General features: G+C 38.6%; 1 long non-coding RNA gene across 1 annotated transcript in view; it reads left to right on the forward strand.

The window, feature by feature from the left end:
* The window catches only part of LOC130361793 (uncharacterized), a 409253-nt gene extending 389620 nt beyond the window's left edge, over positions 1–19633 (forward strand). Inside the window, exons 3-4 of the long non-coding RNA XR_008891156.1 lie at positions 2355–2452; positions 18717–19633. This is a non-coding gene — a long non-coding RNA (uncharacterized LOC130361793). The remainder of the gene's footprint in view (positions 1–2354; positions 2453–18716) is intronic.
* Positions 19634–23353: the final 3720 nt, after the last annotated feature.

Raw genomic sequence — 23353 nt, forward strand, 5'->3', positions numbered from 1 at the left:
ATAAACTCAGCAAGCATGTAAACCAGAACATCACATGAAAACTGGCTACCTGTTAACTACATATGCATTAAAATTAAAAATATATGGTGTAAATGTGTATTTATGGTGAGGCTTACTTTTCAAATGTCCTGTAATAAAAAAAAAAGATGTTTCATACACAAAATTCAAAAAAACTAACAATATTTGTCAGAACTTTCAAAACAAATGATATTATGGCTGTAATGCAAACATGGCAGTATTAATATTTAACAAAACATACAGAATACAAGAACATTTTCCAATTATATTTATTATTTGTTATTAACTTTTTAGATTATTTAAAGGTAAGATAATATATACACTCAATTGTGACCTGGTCTGAAAATTAATTGGGCTAAATCTTATCTTCTACCTTTAGCTATATATTAATATAGAAGAGGGAATATTCAAAACTGAATCCGCTTATTGTGCGTGTGTGTATGTCTGTAATCTACACCAGATTGGTTGAAAAAGTTGTGCAGCACACATTTTGAAAGCATTTCACCATGTGAGCCGATCTTTAAAAAAGGTAGGAGTGGCCTTGGAAAAAGGGGCGTGCTGCTTATTTTCAAACAGCCAGACTCATTGTTAAAAATCTCATGCAATCTTAAACTGCCTAGTCTATGTAAAGATTAGCATGTTTTTGAATGTGTCCTTCATAGAACCCTCAACTAACGATTTTGAAATTCTGAAAAAATCTGATTGTATATAGACCTTGAAGAGCTGGAAGGAATCACACCCCACCCATAAACCTGCATTGAGGGGGCATGACCGTGACATTTCGAGCCTCCGCCCGACATTGCCAGTCATCTGGCACAGAGCGATGTTTGCTCCATGCACCGGAAGTCTCGAATGCCGCAGCAGAGATCACTGGGGTCCCCAGCAGTGGAACCCCCACAATCAGGCATCTTATCCCCTATCCTTTGGATAGGGGATAAGATGTTTGGGGCGGAGTACCCCTTTAAAGCACAATATTGGTTTATGGAAACAAATACACTTAAAGGAGTACTCCGGTGGAAAACTTTTTTTTTTTAATCAACTGGCTCCAGAAAGTTAAACAGATTTGTAAATTAATTCTATAAAAAAATCTTAATCCTTCCTGGACTTATTAGCTGCTGAATACCACAGAGGAAATTCTTTACTTTTTTGGAACACAGTGCTCTCTGCTGACATCACGAGCACAGTGCTATCTGCTGACATCTCTGTCCATTTTAGGAACTGTCCAGAGCAGCATATGTTTGCTATGGAAATTTTCTCCTACTCTGGACAGTTCTTAAAATGGACAGATGTCAGCAGAGAGCACTGTGCTCGTGATTCAGAAGAGAGCTCTGTGTTCCAAAAAGAAAATAATTTCCTCTCCAGTATTCAGCAGCTAATGCGTACTAGAAGGATTAAGATTTTTTAATATAAGTCATTTACAAATCTGTTTAACTTTCTGGCACCAGTTGATTAAAAAAAAAAAAAAAAAAAAGGTTTTCCACTGGAATACCCCTTTAATTATGCTGTTCTAATTTTACAACACTTTATATCAGAAGAGTCCTCAAAACTGATCCACTATTAGGACTGCCAGCATTCAGCTATAATCTGGAGGTCACCAACCAATCGATTACTGTGTAGCCCTACCAGGAAAAATGAAGCATGACTAAATACCCACTGAAATCAGAAGTGCCATGTTCTCCAAAAAAATTACTCTTTTTAGCCACTCTCTGCTGTGGGTTATAGGTTCTGAACTGGGGACTACTGTCTATAAAGCATAATTCTTTATTGACAGTAGCATTGTTGCATATCTGAATCATGTTGGAAATTGTTTATTAAAGTGTCTTTGTTCTAGTAACCTGTAAGTATAGTCTCTGTTCTGTGATTTTAAGAAGATATGATACAATTTTTTGTTTACCAGTTTGGGTACTCAATATTTTCTTGTTTCCAGTATCAATTCCTCCTGTACGCTTAAAAGATACAGTACATAATAAACTGTGTTGTGTGAACCAGAGCTTTCTCAGAAAAAAGAGCACTATATAAATAAAGGTTATTATGGTGCATATACTTGGATAAACTCCAAGCACTGATAAGCAAGAATAGGTCACCATAAGTCAAGTCAGCTGATGTGTCTTTTTTTTAAACGGTGCTAACTATACTGTATAACTATGTAAGGAGTAGGCTTAGCAGCTGATATCCAGCATGCCAGGGAAAAATGCAGAAATCTTGAAAAAGAAGGGTCAACACTATAAACTTTGAGACTTTGCATAAACTTGATGTATTTATAAGTAAAAGTTGAAAAACTATAGAAGCAGCTGTCTCATAATTTTTCACTATGCCTTTTTACTGTTATTTTGCAGGACTCCATGCCGCGGTATTCTCCAAAATTATTATTTGCGGAAGCTGGTATGCCAACTTATACCCAGAACATTGTATAATGCAAACATAGCCTAATATGGTAAGCCTCCTTCCTTTTAATATCTCTTTCCAAAAGGTTGTTATAAACACTGAATTCCTTAAGAACATTGGACTTTCCCGCATCGGGACATACATTTACATCCTGTATATGTAGGAAGTTCAGAAGCTGGGCTCTCTTGATGCATGATGGCTCCCAGCAGACCAGAGAAGTAGAGGGCCAATTATACTGATCAGTACTATGCCCATGCATATTTAGTATTAGCAACCAAAAGGTGAAAATTTTCCCTTATGGGGGACATGAAAATGAAAAATAAATAAATAGTATAAAAGTTAAAAATAAAAAAGGAAAATGATCATCCCCAAATAAAAATTGAAATTGCACCTTTTTTTTCATTTTACAAAAAAAAAAAAAAGTGTTTAAAAAAAATGTATAAACATATTTGGTATTGCCATAAGTGAAAATGTCCTAACTATCAAAAAATGTTAATTATCCTGTATGGTAAATGCTGTGAACAAAAAAGTACAAAATTGCTGCTTTTTGGTCACATCACATTCCAAGAAAATGTAATATAAAGTGATTAAAAAGTCACATATACACAAAAGCAGTAACACTAAAAACTACAGATCACGGCACAAAAATTAGCCCTCATACAACCCCATATATGGAAAAATAATAAAGTAATAGGGGTTAAAATAGGGCAATTTTAAACTTATTTTGTTGAGAAAGTTGTTTTAAGCAGTACAATAATACTCGTAAATTTGGTCTCATAAAAAACATTTGGTCTCATAAAAAATTTGGTCTTGTAAAAAACAAACCCTCATATGGGTCTGTGGATGGAAAAACAAGAGTTATGGCTCTTACAATGTGAAGAGGGAAAAACTAAGGCCAAATGAGCTGTGCCCTTAAGGGGTTAATACCTACCACACCTAAACATGCATTAAATTCTCTACAATATTTATTACATATTTCTACTATACAGAATCAAAACTCTTCATAGATTTCTTTCAACATAAGCTTGGAAACTAAAGCTGATTGATATAGATTTACTAGATAGATGGTCTTGTGTCAACCTGAGTTCTGTAAAATGTATAGAAGCTGTTTATGTTTTAAGACCTTTGTATGTTGAAAGTAGATCATTTTAACAAAACACTGACTAACACTATGGAGCATATGTATATATATATATATATATATATAGGTAGATATACTGGATCACACTATGGAGCACACACTATATATATATTTGTGAATGGTGCCATGCAGGGCCAATCAGGAAGCTCCATTTAGTTTTTCACATTTAGCATATTTAGGAAACAAGTATGCCTTTTTTACAGTCAAAAACACTAGGCTTTAGTATACATGATTCAAAAACGTAACATTTGAGAATTTGTATAATTTTACTGACAAAAATGTAACAGTGGTGAAAATAAAACATGGCACTCACCTATCCGTTCCTCAGTTACAGGTTACAGCATGGATGAGGGTAATTTAAAGGTGCAGGTGCAGTTTTGCAAAGAAATCTGCAAAGAAACCAGAGGGCCATATTTAGAGTACAGTAAAATAAGGTGATGATAATCATGTCATGATGGCAATTTTGCTCAGTAACCCTCAAAGAAAACCAGGGTGCCATAGTTTTTGCAGCTTATTGCAGTCCTAATACCTCGCATGGTGCCATTAGACCTAATCTAGACCACCATAGTATGACTTGGTGATCTAAGTTAAATCAGTTAAACTGCAGGATGTTGAGGATTGCAGCTGTAAGGCTAGGTTCACACTATGGAATTTCTGGACAGAATTTGAGATCGAGCCGGCGGCGCTAGGACCGAGCAGACTGCATTGCTGCCCCCATAGACTGCAATGCATTTTTGGGTGGATCTTTTGGGAGATCTGCTCAGAAATGCATTGCCATCTATGAGGACGGCAATGTAGTCCGTGCGGTCCTAGTGCCGCCAGCTCGATCTCCGGCAGAAATTCTGCCCAGAAATTCCACAGTGTGAACCTAGCCTAATTTGGATGATGAATGGATTAAACTGGTCTAAGGGTGCATTCAGATGGTGATTTTATGCGTCCATATATGATCTATATCACATAATGGCAAGTGCTTACTTGTTAACATAAATCTAATAATAATCTTCCAATTTACTATATGTACAGAATAACTTTGTATATATTGTTTGTTAAAAGTTTATTTTCTCTCTTTTGTTATTTTAGTTTATTGTGTATCAAACACTAAATAATCATTACAGAACTTTTGAGAACGTGTTGAGAAATGACTACTGCATGCTGAAGGCTTCCTGCTGTATTATTTCCCAGAAAATTCATCAAACTCTGCTAATGGATTTCACTGAAAAGACCTATGGTTATAATTACATAACCTTCATTTGCAGTAATATTTTAAACACCTCTCTAAAACTGGAAGTTAGAACTTAGTTACAAAGCATTAAGTGCATAACAACTGCTGGCTGGCTCCGGACTCCAATCAGGAAATGTATTTAAACTTTCTTTAAGAATTGCCCAGAGTTTGGGTTCACTTCTAAAAAAAAACTCCCCAATGTAAGTAATAAAATAATATTATTTTTTGGTCCAGAAATGATGATAAATGAGCTTTAGATTATTTAGTTGGAATGTCTGTTAAGCAGAAAAGGGGGCTGGGCAAGATGGATCTGAGCCAATTAGAAAGGGGATAGGCCCCCTACTATTAGCTGGGATGGAGACAGACGCCGCATTTTGGGTGCTTATTTTTTCTTTACCTTCTTAACATGTTAGAGAACATGTTGCTGCCTGGTTCTTACAACACTTTATACTGCACTCCCTTCATGGACAGTAAGTGATAAATGCTTTCAGCAGCTGCCACTCACATGTTGCATTTAAAAGGTTTCTGGCAGGTGCCGCATCTCTTACCTAGCGATTGGCAATATGACTGCAGTGATCCGATCATTCTGCCAAAAGGCCTACTTTTGCAGCCCATTCAGGTCCCATGGAGATCTTCTGTTAGAGCCTGACTTAGCAGAATCCACCAGCATACCACCAATGAAACTGAATAATGCTATGCAATAGCATAGCATTACATGGTAAATCAAGTGATTAAATATAATGGTCCCCTGAGGGGACTTAAAAAGTGAAAATGTAAAAATAAAAAATGCTTTGTAACATATAAAAAAGCCCTCTCCTAGTAAAACTTCAAATCACCCCCTTTCCAATTTTTAATATAGAAAATTTTTAAATAAACAAAATTAATAAATAATAAACATATTTGGTATCATCTAGTACAAAATTGTCCAAACTATTTAATTATAATGTTAAAGATCCAATACAGGGATCTTAAAACCATACTAAAGTCCAAAATTGATGATTTTTGGTCAGATGGCATCCCAGAAAAATGAAATAAAAAGTGATGATACTGATAAGAACTACAGCATAACAAAAAACTATACACAGAAAAATTTTTAAGTTATAGGGGTCAAAATAGGGCAGTTCATAAATAGTAATATTTTTATTTTGCTGAACATTTTATGGTTATTTATAGAGTATTTAGAGTACAGTTGGCAAAAAACAAACCCTCACATGGCTTTATGTCTCTTAAAAAGCCATGAGGAAAAAACAAAAATGAAAATAAACTGTGTCCTCAAGAAAAAAAATGGTCTCTGTCCTTAAAGGGGTACTTCAGTGAAAACCTCTTTTCTTTTAAATCAACTGGTGCCAGAAAGTTAAACATATTTGTAAATTACTTCTATTAAAAAATCTTAATCCTTCCAGTACGTATTAGCTGCTGAATGCTACAGAAGAAATTCCTTTCTTTTTGGAACACTGATGACATCACAAGCACAATACTCTCTGCTGACATCTCTGTCCATTTTAGCAACTGTGCATAGCAGATGTATGCTAAGGGCAGCATGGTGGCAACAATAGATAAACAACAATAGATAAATAAAGACTTATTATTATTATAATAACGTTAGCAGAGAGCACTGTGCTCATGATGTCATCAGAGAGCATTCCAAAAAGTAAAGAATTTCCTCTGTAGTATTTAGAAGCTAATAAGTACAGGAAGGATTAAGATTTTTTAATAGAAGTAATTTACAAATCTGTTTAACTTTCCGGAGCCAGTTGATATAAAAGAAAAAAATGTTTTCACCGGAGTACCCCTTTAACCCCTTAACGATGCAGGACGTATATTTACGTCCTGCGCCGGCTCCCGCGATATGAAGCGGGATCGCGCCGCGATCCCGCATCATATCGCGTGGGTCCCGGCGCTAATCAACGGCCGGGACCCGCGGCTAATACCACACATCGCCGATCGCGGCGATGTGCGGTATTAACCCTTTAGAAGCGGCGGTCAAAGCTGACCGCCGCTTCTAAAGTGAAACTGAAAGTATCCCGGCTGCTCAGTCGGGCTGTTCGGGACCGCCGCGGTGAAATCGCGGCGTCCCGAACAGCTGATCGGACACCGGGAGGGCCCTTACCTGCCTCCTCGGTGTCCGATCGACGAATGACTGCTCTGTGCCTGAGATCCAGGCAGGAGCAGTCAAGCGTCGATAATGCTGATCACAGGCGTGTTAATACACGCCTGTGATCAGGATGAGAGATCAGTGTGTGCAGTGTTATAGGTCCCTATGGGACCTATAACACTGCAAAAAAAATTTAAAAAAAAAGTGTTAATAAAGGTCATTTAACCCCTTCCCTAATAAAAGTTTGAATCACCCCCCTTTTCCCATAAGAAAAATAAAACAGTGTAAAAAAAAAAAAAAATAAACATATGTGGTATCGCCGCGTGCGTAAATGTCCGAACTATAAAAATATATAATTAATTAAACCGCACGGTCAATGGCGTACGCGCAAAAAAATTCCAAAGTCCAAAAAAGCGTATTTTGGTAACTTTTTATAACATTAAAAAATGAATAAAAAGTGATCAAAAAGTCAGATCAAAACAAAAATCATACCAATAAAAACTTCAGATCACGGCGCAAAAAATGAGTCCTCATAACGCCCTGTACGTGGAAAAATAAAAAAGTTATAGGGGTCAGAAGATGACATTTTTAAACGTATAAATTTTCCTGCATGTAGTTATGATTTTTTCCAGAAGTGCGACAAAATCAAACCTATATAAGTAGGGTATCATTTTAACCGTATGGACCTACATAATAATGATAAGGTGTAATTTTTACCGAAATATGCACTGCGTAGAAACGGAAGCCCCCAAAAGTTACAAAATGGCGTTTTTTTTTCGATTTTGTCGCACAATGATTTTTTTTTCCGTTTCGCCGTGCATTTTTGGGTAAAATGACTAATGTCACTGCAAAGTAGAATTGGCGACGCAAAAAATAAGCCATAATATGGATTTTTAGGTGGAAAATTGAAAGGGTTATGATTTTTTAAAGGTAAGGAGGAAAAAACGAAAGTGCAAAAACGGAAAAACCCTGAGTCCTTAAGGGGTTAAGGTTTCAACACAAAATTCCTTGACTAACATGATCAAAGAGTCATAAAACGACTTGTAATGAGTTAAACACCACAAGAAGAAATAAAAGCAAAACATGCACTTACTAAACGGCTATTTAAAAAAAAAAAAAAAAGCAACAAACTGCATCAGAAAAATGCAGAAGAGCACTAAAAAGCCCACTCACATTTTTCAATTTTTTTTATACACCTTAAAAGGAAGGCGACATTAGGTTAGGTTTAAACTTGTGTTTTTTGTGCAAAAATGCCCCCAAAAAACACCACAACTGCCACACAGCATTTTTTTCAAGGCAAAAACGCAGCAACCAAATGTTGACATGATGTGAATAGGGAATTATAAAATGCAGGCAGTTTGCCAAAATGACGGCATGCTGAATCTATGGTGTTTTTTGACATTTCTCTCCAACAAAAGTATATGGGAGGGTAATAAAAAGCCATGAAAAATGCCATGCTAATTTAGCATTAGCCCTTTTTTGGGGGATTTTTGTATCAAAGTGTGTCAACTTACCTGTGTCAGCACCGATGGAAGTAAGTAGTAATGCATAGCATTACTAATTACCTGTTCAGGTGGTACAGTATACAAACAGTGCATAGTACACCACTGCATACTGTCCCTGCTCCTAATGGGGCTGTGCTGTGCCAGTGGCTATACAGCTGCATGTACAACTCAGGCTGGGCAGGGCAGAAGGTACAGTAAACCATAAGTCTGTATAGATTGCAGGTTTACTGTAACCCCCCTGGGCTGAGCACTATGCATGAGCCCCTCAAGGAAAGAGATAGCTAGCGCTGCAGAGCAGGATTAGTTAGCTCCTTTGGGGATAGGGGTATACAGTATACAACTATCTATAAAGATGGCTGTATACTATATACAGTGAGCAGAAATCCATTCTTGGTCCTGTGTAGCCCTGCCTCTAGTGATGACATCACTAGAGGTTGAGCTACAGAGGAAAATGACAGACAGGAACAGGGCTGGTGAGTCTGGCTCACATTTCACATTTTGGGTTTTCAGCATTTCTTTTTGTTTAAAAAAGTAATGTTAAACATGTAAAATGTGAACCAACCCTTTATGCACTTTTTTGGCGCTCTCCCCAGGGAAAAGTGCCCAATATGTACTATCCTATTTTTTTTATTTATTTTTTCTTCTTTTCCTCCATTCACTTCAATGGAAATGAGCTGCAGAACCACACCCAACCTGGAGACAGAAAGGTAGCATTTTTTAAAAAATAAATAAGCTGTTTTTCTATTCCTGGATAACCCCTTTAAGCAAATTAAGTTGTCTACGGCATTCATATATCTGAAATTAGAAGAAAAGAAAAACACAAAAAAGGGGTTAGTACATTTTGGGCCCTTTGCCGAACAAATCAGGGGCATATGCAAGGGGGCAGCTTGAGCCTTTTTCAACTGTATGGGCATCCATAGAACCATGGTGAACTGTGTTGCTGATCGCCTCTTTTAGCCTAAAGATGGTCTAATAGTAAAAAGTAGCCTTCTACTGCAAACTTTGTCATGAATTGTGGCTAAAAGAAATTGTAATGCCGGTCTGGGCCTTATTGACATGCAGAAGGGAAAATGAACCTGTGAGTCATTGGATATACCTGCACTGTTATCCCTTACACGGACTTACAAAGACTGTGTAAAGGTGGTATCTACTGCTTTATGGGCACACTTGGGGAGATATAGGTAAGTGTATATATATTTTATAATTTAGTAACAGTATCGTGATAATATGTTGTCATGGTGTGGCAGAATTATTAATCAAATAAATACAAATTTATATGATTATGACAGAGGAACTTGCAAATGAATGCTTAAGTTCGTAATGCAAGGACTATCTTAAGCAAAGTCGTACATAGAACTTAGGCAGCCTGTGTGTCTAACATAAAGCCCCCTAAGAGAGGAGGCCAAGGCTAAGGTGGTTTCATTCCTTTTATTACTGAGAGGTGAGAATTGTAAACAAGAAAACAATTCTGGCAAATTGGCCAGAGGGCCATGGAAAGGGGTATGTGAAATTGAAGTAACATCAGGGCCTTCTGGTGAATATTAAACCATATTTAAAATAGGCAAGACATATATTATTTTGAAGCACAATTCATTATGAGTTCTTATTTTTTTATTCTATTTTTGCGCTGAACAACAGCCAATTCTCTTGCTCTTTTGCGTACAAGGACTTGAAGTGGCAAAAAGCAAACATCCTGTGCCTGGCTACACTCCAATAAATACATACCAAAAATGAGGATATTAATACAATAAAAATACATATGGCATCTTTTCTTTTTTTTTTTTCCTTTTCAATTATTTCCTCATTCTGCTTAATAGGCAGGCCCAGTGACATGAAAGAGTTAAATGTGTTCCAGGCAGATGAAATGGTATTCAGAAATCTGTGCAGGGTATTTATTGTGAGAGTACTGTGCAGGTTCCTCTGTGTGAAGAGGTGGCTTCTATTCATGACACGCTAGGGGTTATGGTAAGAATATGTGCTTTATATTAGTATAACCTTGTCTGGATGATATAGGAAAACTAATTTGCCTTATTTACATATGGCACAATCTTTCCAGCATTCAAGGGTTTGTCAGAACCAGGAACATTGTGCATTTCCATGGTAACAGATGGCATGCTGGCAGTATCTAGCTTGTTGCAGTTTCAACTAGGCAGGCCAGCAATTAATCAGCCATCTACATGAGCAAAATTCTTTGTGTGTGAATGGCACTGCTCCTCTGTAGTGCTGTCTGTGCTTTTACAATTTCTGTATTCCTGCCGTGTGAATTACTTTTTGGTCTTTTGTATTAATTTTCCATTGCACTTCCACAGCCATGAAGCAAAGAATGTTTTAAAAAAATCAACTGTGACCTGCAATATATTTCCTCAGCACCTTAACCTTGAGAAATGGCTTCCTATACCTCTAGACAATGCTCAAACATGTAATATAAAAATGCACATTCTTCACTTCTGCTCAGATAGAATACTTATTTATATTCCAAAATGTGCAATAAAGCATAATAGCCTCTGTGTGTTTCCCAGGGATAGGTTGGCATAAAAATTAGATTAGATTGAAATTGATTATATTGAAATCTTAAAATAATAATAATAATAATAATAATAATATATATGTAGAAATGAGCAAATTTTTGAAAAATTTTATTCGGCCGATCCGCCGAATTTCACCCAAAATTTCAGTTTCATCCGAATTTATTTGTGGCAAATTGCTATTAAAAACGGCTACATTTTTCCGGGCTACAGAGAGCCTCGATAGGGGTGTAGAATACTTTGCCTTGTTGTTACACGCATAGGGTGTGTGCTGTGTTAGTGAAATTATACTGTTATTCAGTAGGACATGCAGATTCTTTTGGAAATGTCCTTCATGCCATGAGAATGTAATGACAAGCGTTACCTTCCATTCTGGACTTCTTACCTGGCTTTTATGGATTTTATTTCAAAATTAACAAGTCACTTTTCATACATTATAAAAAGTCTGTAAACAAAGTCTGCAAACTACAAGGTGATCAGATAAGTGCTAAACATTGTTACATGCACCTTACAGACAGAGCTGTAGCTAGCTCTTTTTGCTCCATCTGGCACAGGACATCATGGAACCTGCAACACAAACATATTAGTATCAGACTCTGCACTTTTCGAGCATTATCCTCCACTTTTCCCTACAAATGACTCCAGCCTCCTCCAAACACAATGCCACCAGCCTTCCCACAACGCACAAAGAGGGGAGATTTATCAAAACCTGTGCAGAGGAAAAGTTGCCCGGTTGCCCATAGCAACCAATCAGCTTGCTTCTTTCATTTTTAACAAGGCCTTTGCAAAATGAAATAACAAATCTGATTGCTATGAGCAACTGGGCAACTTTTCCTTTGCACAGGTTTTGATAAATCTCCCCCAATATTTAAAGCCTCACTCAAATGCCTCCAGCCCCCCCACCCCACAAGCACACACAATGCCTCCTGCATTACCCCACACAGTGACAGAGGGGTGTACATGAGAGACAGAGGTGTAGAGGGGTAACAGAGAGGTGCACGGGGTAACTATGGGGTTTAGAGGGGTGACAGAGGGGTGTAGAGGGGTGACAGAAGGGTGTACGGGATAACAGAGGGGTGTCCAGGGGTTACAGAGAGGTTACGAGGGGTGACAGAGAGGTGTGGAGGAGTGAAAGAAGGGTGGGGGTGCACTACCTGAAGCTAAGTAGGCCTCTGCTCCTTCCCTCCATCCACATCATTCTGCTGAGGGACCAGGGAGAATGCAGAGTCCAGAGCTGCTCCACAGGAGAGGTAGGATACAGGAGGACCGGAGCTGCAGCTTTACCCGTCCCGGCACTGCACACAGGCTTCCCTCCCACTTGGCTTGCACGCCTTTGACTCACAGGTGTGCAGGCCTGGGTAGAAAAATCAAAAATTTTTAGCGCCATATTTCCTACCAGAGTGTCCTGGCACCCTGGTTGGGAATCAATGCCTCAGTGTAATGTGTGCTGGACCCCCCTTGCTCCCCCTTGCAACAGCGCACCTGAGGCGATCACCTCACTTGCTTCATGAGAGCCAGAGCCCTGATTACAGAACATACAAGTGCAAAAAACACAAATTTCAAAAAACACTAAAATCTGCAAAAAAAGTGCTATAAAAAAAGAGGTAGTATTATATGTGACAAGGTAATCAAGGGGAGGATTTAAAAGGGGGAGAGTTTAAGCTGTAGAAATTCCTGCAACAGTCCATTCCATAAACCTATGCTTAACCCCTTAAGGACCCGGGCTTTTTCCGTTTTTTCATTTTCAATTTTTCCTCCTTAACTTTAAAAAATCATAACTCTTACAAATTTTCACCTAAAATTATATATAATGGCTTAATTTTTGCGTCACTAATTCTACTTTGTAATGACATTAGTCATTTTACCCAAAAATCTACGGTGAAACGGGGAAAAAAATCAATGTGCGACAAAATTGATGAAAAAACGCTATTTTGTAAGTTTTGGGGGCTTCTGTTTTTACGCAGTAAATTTTTTGTCAAAAATGATACCTTATCTTTATTCTGTAGGTCCATACGGTTAAAATGATACCCTACTTGTATAGGTTTGAATTTGTATCACTTCCGAAAAAAATCATGAATACATGCAGGAAAATTTATACGTTTAAAATGGTAATCTTTTGACCCCTATAACTTTTTTATTTTTCTGTGTTCAGGGCACTTTGAGGACTCATTTTTTGCGCCGTCATCTTAAGTTTTTAGCGGTACAATTTTTGTTCTGATTAGACTTTTTGATCACTTTTTATTCACTTTTTTGTGGTATAAAAAGTGATCAAAAATACGCTATTTTGGACTTTGGAATTTTTTTGCGCGTACGCCATTGAACGAGCGGTTTAAAAAGTGGTATATTTTTATAATTCGGACATTTCCGCACGCGGCGATACCACATATGTTTATTTTTATCATTATTTACATAATGTTTTTTTTATTTTTGGAAATGCCGGGTGATTCAAACTTTTATTAGGGGAAGGGATAATTGAAAGGGTTAATGATTTTTTTTACACTTTTTTAATGCAATATTATAGCTCCTATAGGGGGCTATAACATTGCATTTACTGATCTTTTACACTGATTGATCCATCTCCATAGGAATGGATCAATCAGGGTTTTCGGCGATTGAATGCTCAAGCCTGGATCTCAGGCTTGAAGCATTCATTCGGCGATCGGACAGCACAGGAGAAGGTAAGAAGACCTCCTCCTGTGCTACAGCTGTTCGGGATGCTGCGATTATACCGCGGCGATCCCGAACAGCTCCCTGAGCTAGCCGGGCACTTTTACTTTCGTTTTTAGCCGCGCGGCTCAGCTTTGAGCGCGCGGCTAAAGGGTTAATAGCGCGCGGCACAGCGATCAGTGCCGCGCGCTATTAGAGGCGGGTCCCGGCTTCACTATGATGCCGGGCCCGCCGCGATATGATGCGGGGTCACCGTGTGACCCCGCGTTATATCGCAGGACCGGGACTCATGACGTATGCATACGTCATGGGTCCTTAAGAGGTTAAAATAGTATTTGTCTACAACACCAGCAGGTGTGTACTTTTGGCTGGCCTTTCTCAGTATCTAGGCCATTAAGACTTTAACAGGAACAAAATAGTACACCACTGAGATGTACGTATGTGGTATGCACTTATGAGGGGAGGACAAAGCGCTCCAGTAGGCTTAAAACAGTATTTGTCTACAATACCAGCAGATGTATACTTTTGCCTGGCCTTTCACAGTATCTAGGCCCTTGAGACTTTAACAGGAACAAAATGGCACACCACTTAGATGTACGTATGTGGTATGCATTTATGTGGGGTGGACAATGCGCTACAGTCTGCTTAATAAAGTATTTGTGTACAACACCAGCAGTACACACCAGTGCTGCAGCACACAATCACTGTCTACTACACCGAAAATTGTACTTTCTCTCTCAATCTCACTCCCTTCCCTGTCAGTGCCTAGCTAAATCGTTGCTGTTCTGTGCAACACACTGTGCAACACACTGCTCTCTGTCCCTCTGTGATAGAACGCTGTAGTGACTGGGAGGTGAATCGCTGCAGTAAGAATGTTTTTCTGTGCAACACGCACTGCTCTCTGTCCCTATGTGCAACAGAACACTGATGTGACTGGGAGGTGAATCGCTGCTGGAAAAAAGCTTTTCTGGCCAACACACACTGCTGTCTGTCCCTATCTATCTCTCTGAAATGAAAGGCTGAAGTAACTGGCCGCAATATGGCTTCTGATTATATAGGGCTGTGACATCACAGGGGTGACTGGCTGCTGATAGGCTGCATGCTGAATAATATTCAGGGTCATCCCACCTACCCTTGTACCCGCCTTCCCAGGATTCCTTGCCCCATGTCCTCACATATGGATCTGCCATTTTAGATGCCCTGGAGACTGGACCTCACTAAATGGAGTTTATATGAAGCGATTTGCGTGATCGAATCGCGACAATATTCGCATTCGTTGTGAATCGAATTTTTCCAGAAATTCGTAACAAATTCGGATTTGTCAGATTCGATTCTCTCATCCCTATATATAATGAATAATATATATATCTTCAAAGAACTCCATAAATTGTAAGGGATTTTTTTAAATCTAAGAAATGATAAAGAATAAGTGTAAGGAACAGTCTGTGGAATAAATGTGATATATATATATATATATATATATATATATATATATATATATATATATATATATTAGTATATTTGGTTATTGTGTGCATAACAATTGCATAAAGGGGTAGTCCGCCCCTAGCATCTTATCCTCTATCCAAAGGATAGGGGATAAGATGTTAGATTGCAGATGTCCCACCGCTGGAGACCCCGGGAATCTCCGCTGCAGCACCCCACTATCATTACCGCACAGAGCAAACTCGCTCTGTGCGTAATGACCGGCAATACAGGGGCCGGAGCATCATGATGTCACGGCCCGCCCCCTCGTGATGTCACGGCCCATCCCCTTAATGCAAGTTTATGGAAGGGGGTGTTAAGGCCACCACGCCCCCTCCCATAGACTTGTATTGAGGGAGCAAGCCATGACGTCATGAGGGGGCGGAGCCGTGACGTCACGATGCTCCGGCCCCTGTATTGCCCATCATTACGCACAGAGCGAGTCTGCTCTGTGCAGTAATGATAGCGGGGTGCCACAGCCGAGATCCCGGGGGTCCCCGGTGGCGGGACCTCCGCGATCTGACATCTTATCCCCTATCCTTTGGATAGGGGATAAGATGCTAGGGGTGGAGTACCCCTTTAAAATATACTTTCTTATCAGAAACACTGACAATATAAGCAGAAAAGGTCACTTTTTATGCAGACACAGAAGGGTACATTTTTAAAACAATAGTGTAGTCAATAGTTTAGTGTAAATATAATTTATGACATAAAAAATATCTTTTTTTTTTTTTTTTACCTTTTAAATATTTTATAGTACTCTACAATATTAAAGACTATGTTCCTATCCAATCATAAAATACTTGGAGCAAAAATGTTATAGCTACTATACTCTTAACTTACCAAAGAGTGTGGCCTACTCTGTATCTGTTCCCAATCTGATATGATCAAAATGAAAAATGTTATAAGCCTTTCTGCTGAGTTGAGTCCTTACTACCTTAATGGAATTACTCTAAAGGGATGAGCCATTTTCTTTTTAAATAATGTTAAATGTTTTAAATAGCTAAATATTTTAAGGAATATTGTATATAAAGGCACATCAGTCACATTAACTACTTTATATTTCTTAAGTTTGTTTCAAAACAAAACAAAAAATGTTATGTTGGTTTTGTACAAGTGCAATGTGGCCAATTTTTTTGTGTGTCCATATTACAGCTGCAAGTCCACGCCTGATCGCTGGTTTAATGATCTGAGCTGACAGCATCCTATTGGTCTACGATGCTTTCAGATCTCTAGACCTGCATCAGGCCAGGGCTTGTGGCCTGGTACACCTATTAAAATGACCTAGTAGTATGCTACAGAATTTTAGATCATGGATATCTGCATTGAAAAATGCATAAATTTAGTTTGGACCAGGTTAGGGTGGTTCTCCCTCGAAGCCTACCTGACTATGGTTTCCAAAATACAGAGATCTTATGAAATCTTTCTGCCTGCGTCCTACTGAACATAAAATTACACGCTCTGCACCTGCAAGAAGCACAGTCAGAAAAGTCTAGTCTTTTGTGCACAAAAATACTGCTCTGGGTAAGAATTATAACATCCAACAATGGGAATATGAAATAGACAAGAGAGCATAAAAGTTCTCCAGCACCATCAATATAAAAGCATGCAGGACTTTCTATTTAACAACAGCAAATCATTTATTTAACAACAGCAATAACAATGCAAATCCACAAAAACAATGATGCTTGTGCATTTCAAACCTTTAAATGTCCGTGATCTTCCACGCCGCACCCTGTTAGAATCAGCCCCCGGAGCGTGCTCGATACGGAGCATAGTGATGTCACGGCTCCGCCCCGCGTGACGTCATGCTCTGCCCCCTCAATGCAAGCCTATCGAGGGGGCGTGACAAGGCCCAAGTGCAAGCGTCGAAGTGCAAGCCAATTTACTAAAATATATACTAGAGAGCTAGCATATACTGTAGCAGAAATCTATGATAGCTCAAAGGTAGCTTAGATTTCACAACACAGTGCACAGGGCAGTTGCTGGTTCATTATTGAATCTGCCAAACCCTATGGATGCTGGATTTTACTAAAGATCAGCGTGTGAGATGTAAATTCCAAGTTTCAATGTTTTAAACAAATACATTGGTAAGCCTCTATTAATATTTGATGGTGCTGGGGATATGCAAGCTCTCTGGTTTACATATGCGCCTGAGGCATGAGGCATGTTCAGCATTCTGGACTTCATGCTCCAAAATTTCGTTGAAGAAAGTCACCTCTATACTTTAGAAAATGATGAGCTGATTTTTAATCAAAAATTTCGAGAGAAAAAATTGTCATGTTATTGAAGAAACAGGCAAAAACACACTCATACATATCTGCATGACCCCTTATAACTACATAGAAGTAGGACATTGATCCTAGCAGATACAAAAAGATGCCTGGAAATATCTAATAAAGCGGATCTGTCATGATATATGATAATATGCTATTCTCCATGATACCTATATCAATACTAATGGCAGATCCACATGGACATTCTCACATGTCACCATTATGACCCTTCAAAGAAAGCTATGGACACGGTATTGTGGTAGCGGGGTGTGATGAGGGCAGATGTTGTTACCCTAGGGGCAGATGACATTAACCTCTTGTATTCATGATGCCAGGGCGTGGTTTAGCCTAAAACCTCCCAAAGGTATACTGCTGGATCCTGGGCTAGGCACGGGGGCAATAAAGACTTGCTTGGACTTGTAGTAGGACTGGACAATTGAATGCAGACCATGTTGACTTGACAGATGACTTGGACTGACTGACTTAACTCATAAAGCTGTGACTTTAGCTTTCTTGAATTGATGGTGGCTGCAGGACTTGACTTTGAGGCCTCCAACACTCTGGACACACACATTAGGCACGCCTGCACTGGACCTCAGCAAAGACTTGTAAAGAAAGAGAAAGAGCTAGCTCCACCTGGGGCCTATAAGGGGGAGACTAGCAGGGAGCCCATAGGTCACCCCTTGGATCAATTTGGTCACTGGTACCTCCTGGGTAACAATCACATGACATAACTCTTAAAGATACAACACATTTTATAGTACAATACACTGCAGAACATATGTACAGGGGGGGGGGAAGGTACAAGGGGCCCTGGGGGCACTGAAGGAGGCTGTCTGACAGGGCAGCAAGGGTAATGGGCCACCACAGTATGTTTATACATTTTGTGTGTGGGGTAAGGAATAGGATATTTCTACATTTATAAATAGGCAGTTCTAGGAAAAACTCATTAAACTGTTTCTCCTTTCAAAAACTTCCAATCACTAACAGCAGTTCACTGCCATAAAATAACCCGGAGATCTGAAAATGATATAACTACAGAATGTAAACAGGACCTTACAGAATTGTCTTTATCATAACTCCTTTATTATTACATTTCTCAGTTATATTATGTATTCAGGGAATTGAGCAAACACGGCATACCCTTGGTGCCATGGAGGTGCCACGCTGCCTTGGTTCGAGTATTTAGATATAGAGCTAGGGCAGAGATCTGACCAGATAAAGAAAGGTATAACTACCATTCTGACCTTCTTATGATCATATATGACTTATACTGGATTACATTTTCCTTTTACATTCTGTATACTAATAATTATTTAATGTTAAACTTTTTTGTGCTAATGGAGACAGGTAAATGTAAGCAAAAATTGCTAATGTTAAAACATTTTTTTTTCTAGATCAGTTCACATGCCTGTTTATAGCTTTCTACCGATCTACCTGGCAATATAACCAGAGATAATCTCAGAACATGCGTTTATGGCTTTAGACCTGGACATCTTGATTATATTGGCCCCAATGGTTGTTCCTCAGAGAAAGACTGGTTTCATGGGAGTATGGGCCAAGTGAAAACTATTGACCGGACAAGCCATTAGATAAGTTTTTGAAGCAGTTCACGCTGTTGATAAAACAACTGGAATGGACTACTTCAGTCTCCAAATAGAAAATGTTATTCAGCTGGTAATGAGACGTGCAAATTGCCCTTTTTAAGTTTTTCTTTTATATATTTTTTTTGTATTCATATTCCAGACGCCCTTCTGTAGATGTCACTTTGAGTAGTGAAAAGGGAAAGCTTTGCCTGCATCCTGCCTGGCTGGGGGGAGGTTGATTCTGTTTTATGTGGATAATTATTTTAACCTTTATAACACATCCAGACCTGGTAGGTCTAGTTTCTTGCATTTACCCTGACATTTACATCTCATTTGTACAGTTGTAGCACAACGCTCTGCTGCCATGTCAGTTCATGGTCACAGGGGTCTCTAACATTTCTACCACCCCACAATCCACAGTCTAAAATGCTATTATTAAGACCTATGATGCCTAAAAATGAGATTGCATGGTTATGACTAGAGTGCTGTAGCCTTAAATAGTCCTCCAACTGTTTTGAATGCTATTATTAAGTGTCCTGGGGAAATGCAAAAATTACCCAGTGATCCCCAGACTTAATTTTATTTAAGCCTTCTGCAGAGTTTAGAGGTCTGTAATATATTCATTGGACACAGACTCTGGCTTTTAAAATGCATGTATTTTTGTTACAGTTTGGAAACACATTTTTGCCTAATGTATATATACGCAATACTCATTTTAACACCTCTCATTTCAAATGGCTTGACACAACAATGGATAAACTAAAGTCATTTTATATAAATTTGGAATTTTATTTTTTTATATTTTTTTATTTATTTATTCATGAGTACTGGGCATCGAGATGTAGTGTAGCCTTGCCTAAATAAATAATAAAAGCAGATATTGCAGTCAAACCTGAAATGTGGCATCATAGAACAGAAGAAAAAGATGGTCTTTAAGGACAACTATTATCAAGGTGCAGAAATTAATTGGATACTTTAATTGAGCCAGATTACTAGCTAATGCTTGCTTGAATACAGTAATTCGTCTATTAAATTATCTTTGAATAATTACCTGAAATTTCTCAGCTGCAGGGCCTGATGGCTATTTAATTGCACAGTTGCTATATAATTACTTAACAAGGTGTCCTAGAATAGTTTAATTTTCCTTTATTGTAAAAAAAAGCAGAACCTACAGTAACCGAATCCGGCAGTATCTTGTATGGCTCCTGTTTGTTAGAGCTGGGTAACAACTAAACATCTAGGTTCAAGGGAAAGATCTAGCTGCTGCACACATATTGCTGCACACATATTCATGCCCAAAGTTTTATGCCACAGAACAAAACTTCCATACATTTTTTCATTCTGTTTCATTATAAAATCGCAATTTATCCCAATATGAGAGTATTTTCTTTTATTGAATGACATTTAATAAAAATAAAACTATTTAATAAAACAATTACTATTTAACATTGTGTAAAATTATGAAAAATGACTATTTGAAAGCCTGGCATATAGAATACTACGTATTATTCATAGAATTTATTCTTTATAATTATTTATGAACAAAGATGTAAAGCAATTATTGTTAAAAATTAACTATTCAATGACCAGAAAGATGGATAAAAAACTAGTGAAGCTAGGTATAAATCCATGACTTGTTAGGAGATGGTCTCTGTTAGTCATAGGAAATATGTATCAATAGAACAGAATTTAAAGGACTGGACAGACCAAGAGAAGAGCTTTTCCTTTGTCTATTCCAGTTTGCAGTATCAGAGATATTTGAAATGACTGAGAAATTTGAAAAATTTATGTACATTAAACAAACCCTATCCCGGCAAGCAATATAGCAATTTTTTTGCAAGAAAGTTACATAATTTAAAATGGAAGCAAACATTTCTCATATGAGCCATCCTAAACCACTTTAACCCCTTAAGGACCAGGCCATTTTACACCTTAGGACCAGAGCGTTTTTTGAACATCTGACCACTGTCACTTTAAACATTAATAACTCTGGGATGCTTTTACCTATCATTCTGATTCCGAGATTGTTTTTTCGTGACATATTCTACTTTATGTTATTGGTAAAATTTTGTCGATACTTGCATCGTTTCTTAGTGAAAAATTCAAAAATTTGATGAAAAAATAGAAAATTTTGCATTTTTCTAACTTTGAAGCTCTCTGCTTGTAAGGAAAATGGATATTCCAAATCATTTTTTTTTTATTCACATATAAAATATGTCTACTTTATGTTTGCATCATAAAATGTACGTGTTTTTACTTTTGGAAGACACCAGAGGGCTTCAAAGTTCAGCAGCAATTTTCCAATTTTTCACAAAATTTCCAAAATCACAATTTTTCAGGGACCAGTTCAGGTTTGAAGTGGATTTGAAGGGTCTTCATCTTAGAAATACCCCACAAATGACCCCATTATAAAAACTGCAGCCCCCAAAGTATTCAAAATGACATTCAGTCAGCATTTTAACCCTTTAGGTGTTTCACAGGAATAGCAGCAAAGTGAAGGAGAAAATTCACAATCTTCATTTTTTACACTCGCATGTTCTTGTAGACCCAATTTTTGAATTTTTACAAGGGGTAAAAGGAGAACATTTATATTTATATTTGTAGCCCAATGTGTCTTGAGTAAGGACATACCTAATATGTCTATGTAAAGAGTTCGGCGGGCGCAGTAGAGGGCTCAGAAGCGAAGGAGCGACAAGGGGATTTTGGAGAGTACGTTTTTCTGAAATGGTTTTTGGGGGGCATGTTGCATTTAGGAAGCCCCTATGGTGCCAGAACAGGGGAAAAAAACACATGGCATACCATTTTGGAAACTAGACCCCTTGAGGAATAAACAAGGAATAAAGTGAGCCTTAATACCCGACAGGTGTTTCACGACTTTTGCATATGTAAAAAAATTGTAAAAAAATTTCACTAAAATGTGTGTTTCCCCCCAAATTTCACATTTATGCAAGGGTTAATAGCAGAAAATACCCCCCAAAATTTGTAACCCCATCTCTTCTGAGTATGGAGGTACCCCATAAGTTGACCTGAAGTGCACTATGGGCGAACTACAATGCTCAGAAGAGAAGGAGTCATATTTGGCTTTTTGAGAGCAAATTTTGCTCGGGGGCATGTCGCATTTAGGAAGCCCCTATGGTGCCAGGACAGCAAAAAATACCCACATGGCATACCATTTTGGAAACTAGACCCCTTGAGGAACGTTACAAGGAATAAAGTGAGCCTTAATACCCCACAGGTGTTTCACGACTTTTGCATATGTAAAAAAAAAATTAAAAAATGTCACAAAAATGTGTGTTTCCCCCCAAATTTCACATTTATGCAAGGGTTAATAGCAGAAAATACCCCCCAAAATTTGTAACCCCATCTCTTCTGAGTATGGAGGTACCCCATAAGTTGACCTGAAGTGCACTATGGGCGAACTACAATGCTCAGAAGAGAAGGAGTCATATTTGGCTTTTTGAGAGCAAATTTTGCTCGGGGGGGCATGTCACATTTAGGAAGCCCCTATGGTGCCAGGACAGCAAAATAACCCCCACATGGCATACCATTTTGGAAACTAGACCCCTTGAGGAACATAACAAGGGGTACAGTGAGCATTTACCCCCCACTGGTGTCTGTCAGATCTTTGGAAAAGTGGGCTGTACAAAATTTTTAATTTGCACAGCCCACTGTTCCAAAGATCTGTCAGACACCAGTGGGGGGTAAATTCTCACTGCACCCCTCATTACATTCCGTGAGGGGTATAGTTTCCGAAATGGGGTCACATGTGGGGTTTTGTTTTTTTTGCGTTTGTCAAAACCGCTGTAACAATCAGCCACCCCTGTGAAAATCACCTCAAATGTACATGGCGCACTCTCCCTTCTGGGCCTTGTTGTGCGCCCCCAGAGCACTTTGAGCACACATATGGGGTATCTCCGTAGTCGGGAGAAATCGCATTACAAATTTTTTCCCTTTTACCTCTTGTCAAAATGAAAAGTATGGGGCAACACCAGCATGTTAGTGTAAAAATTTTATTTTTTTACACTAACATGCTGGTGTAGACCCCAACTTCACCTTTTCATAAGGGGTGAAAGGAGAAAAAGCCCCCCAAAATTTGTTAGGCTATATCTCCCGAGTACGGCGATACCCCATATGTGACCCTAAACTGTTGCCTTGAAATACGACAGGGCTCCAAAGTGAGAGCGCCATGTGCATTTGAGGCCTGAATTAGGGATGTGCATAGGGGTATTCTATGCCAGTAGGTGCCAAACAGGGTGCCTCCAGCTGTTGCAAAACTCCCAGCATGCCTGGACAGTCAACGGCTGTCCGGCAATACTGGGAGTTGTTGTTTTGCAACAGCTAGAGGCTCCATTTTGAAAACAGTGGCGTACCAGATGTTTTTCATTTTTATTGGGGAGGGGGGCTGTGTAGGGGTATGGGTATATGTAGTGTTTTTTACTTTTTTTATT

This window comes from Hyla sarda, chromosome 3 (genome assembly GCF_029499605.1).
Source record: "Hyla sarda isolate aHylSar1 chromosome 3, aHylSar1.hap1, whole genome shotgun sequence".
NCBI classification, from domain to species: Eukaryota; Metazoa; Chordata; class Amphibia; order Anura; family Hylidae; genus Hyla; species Hyla sarda.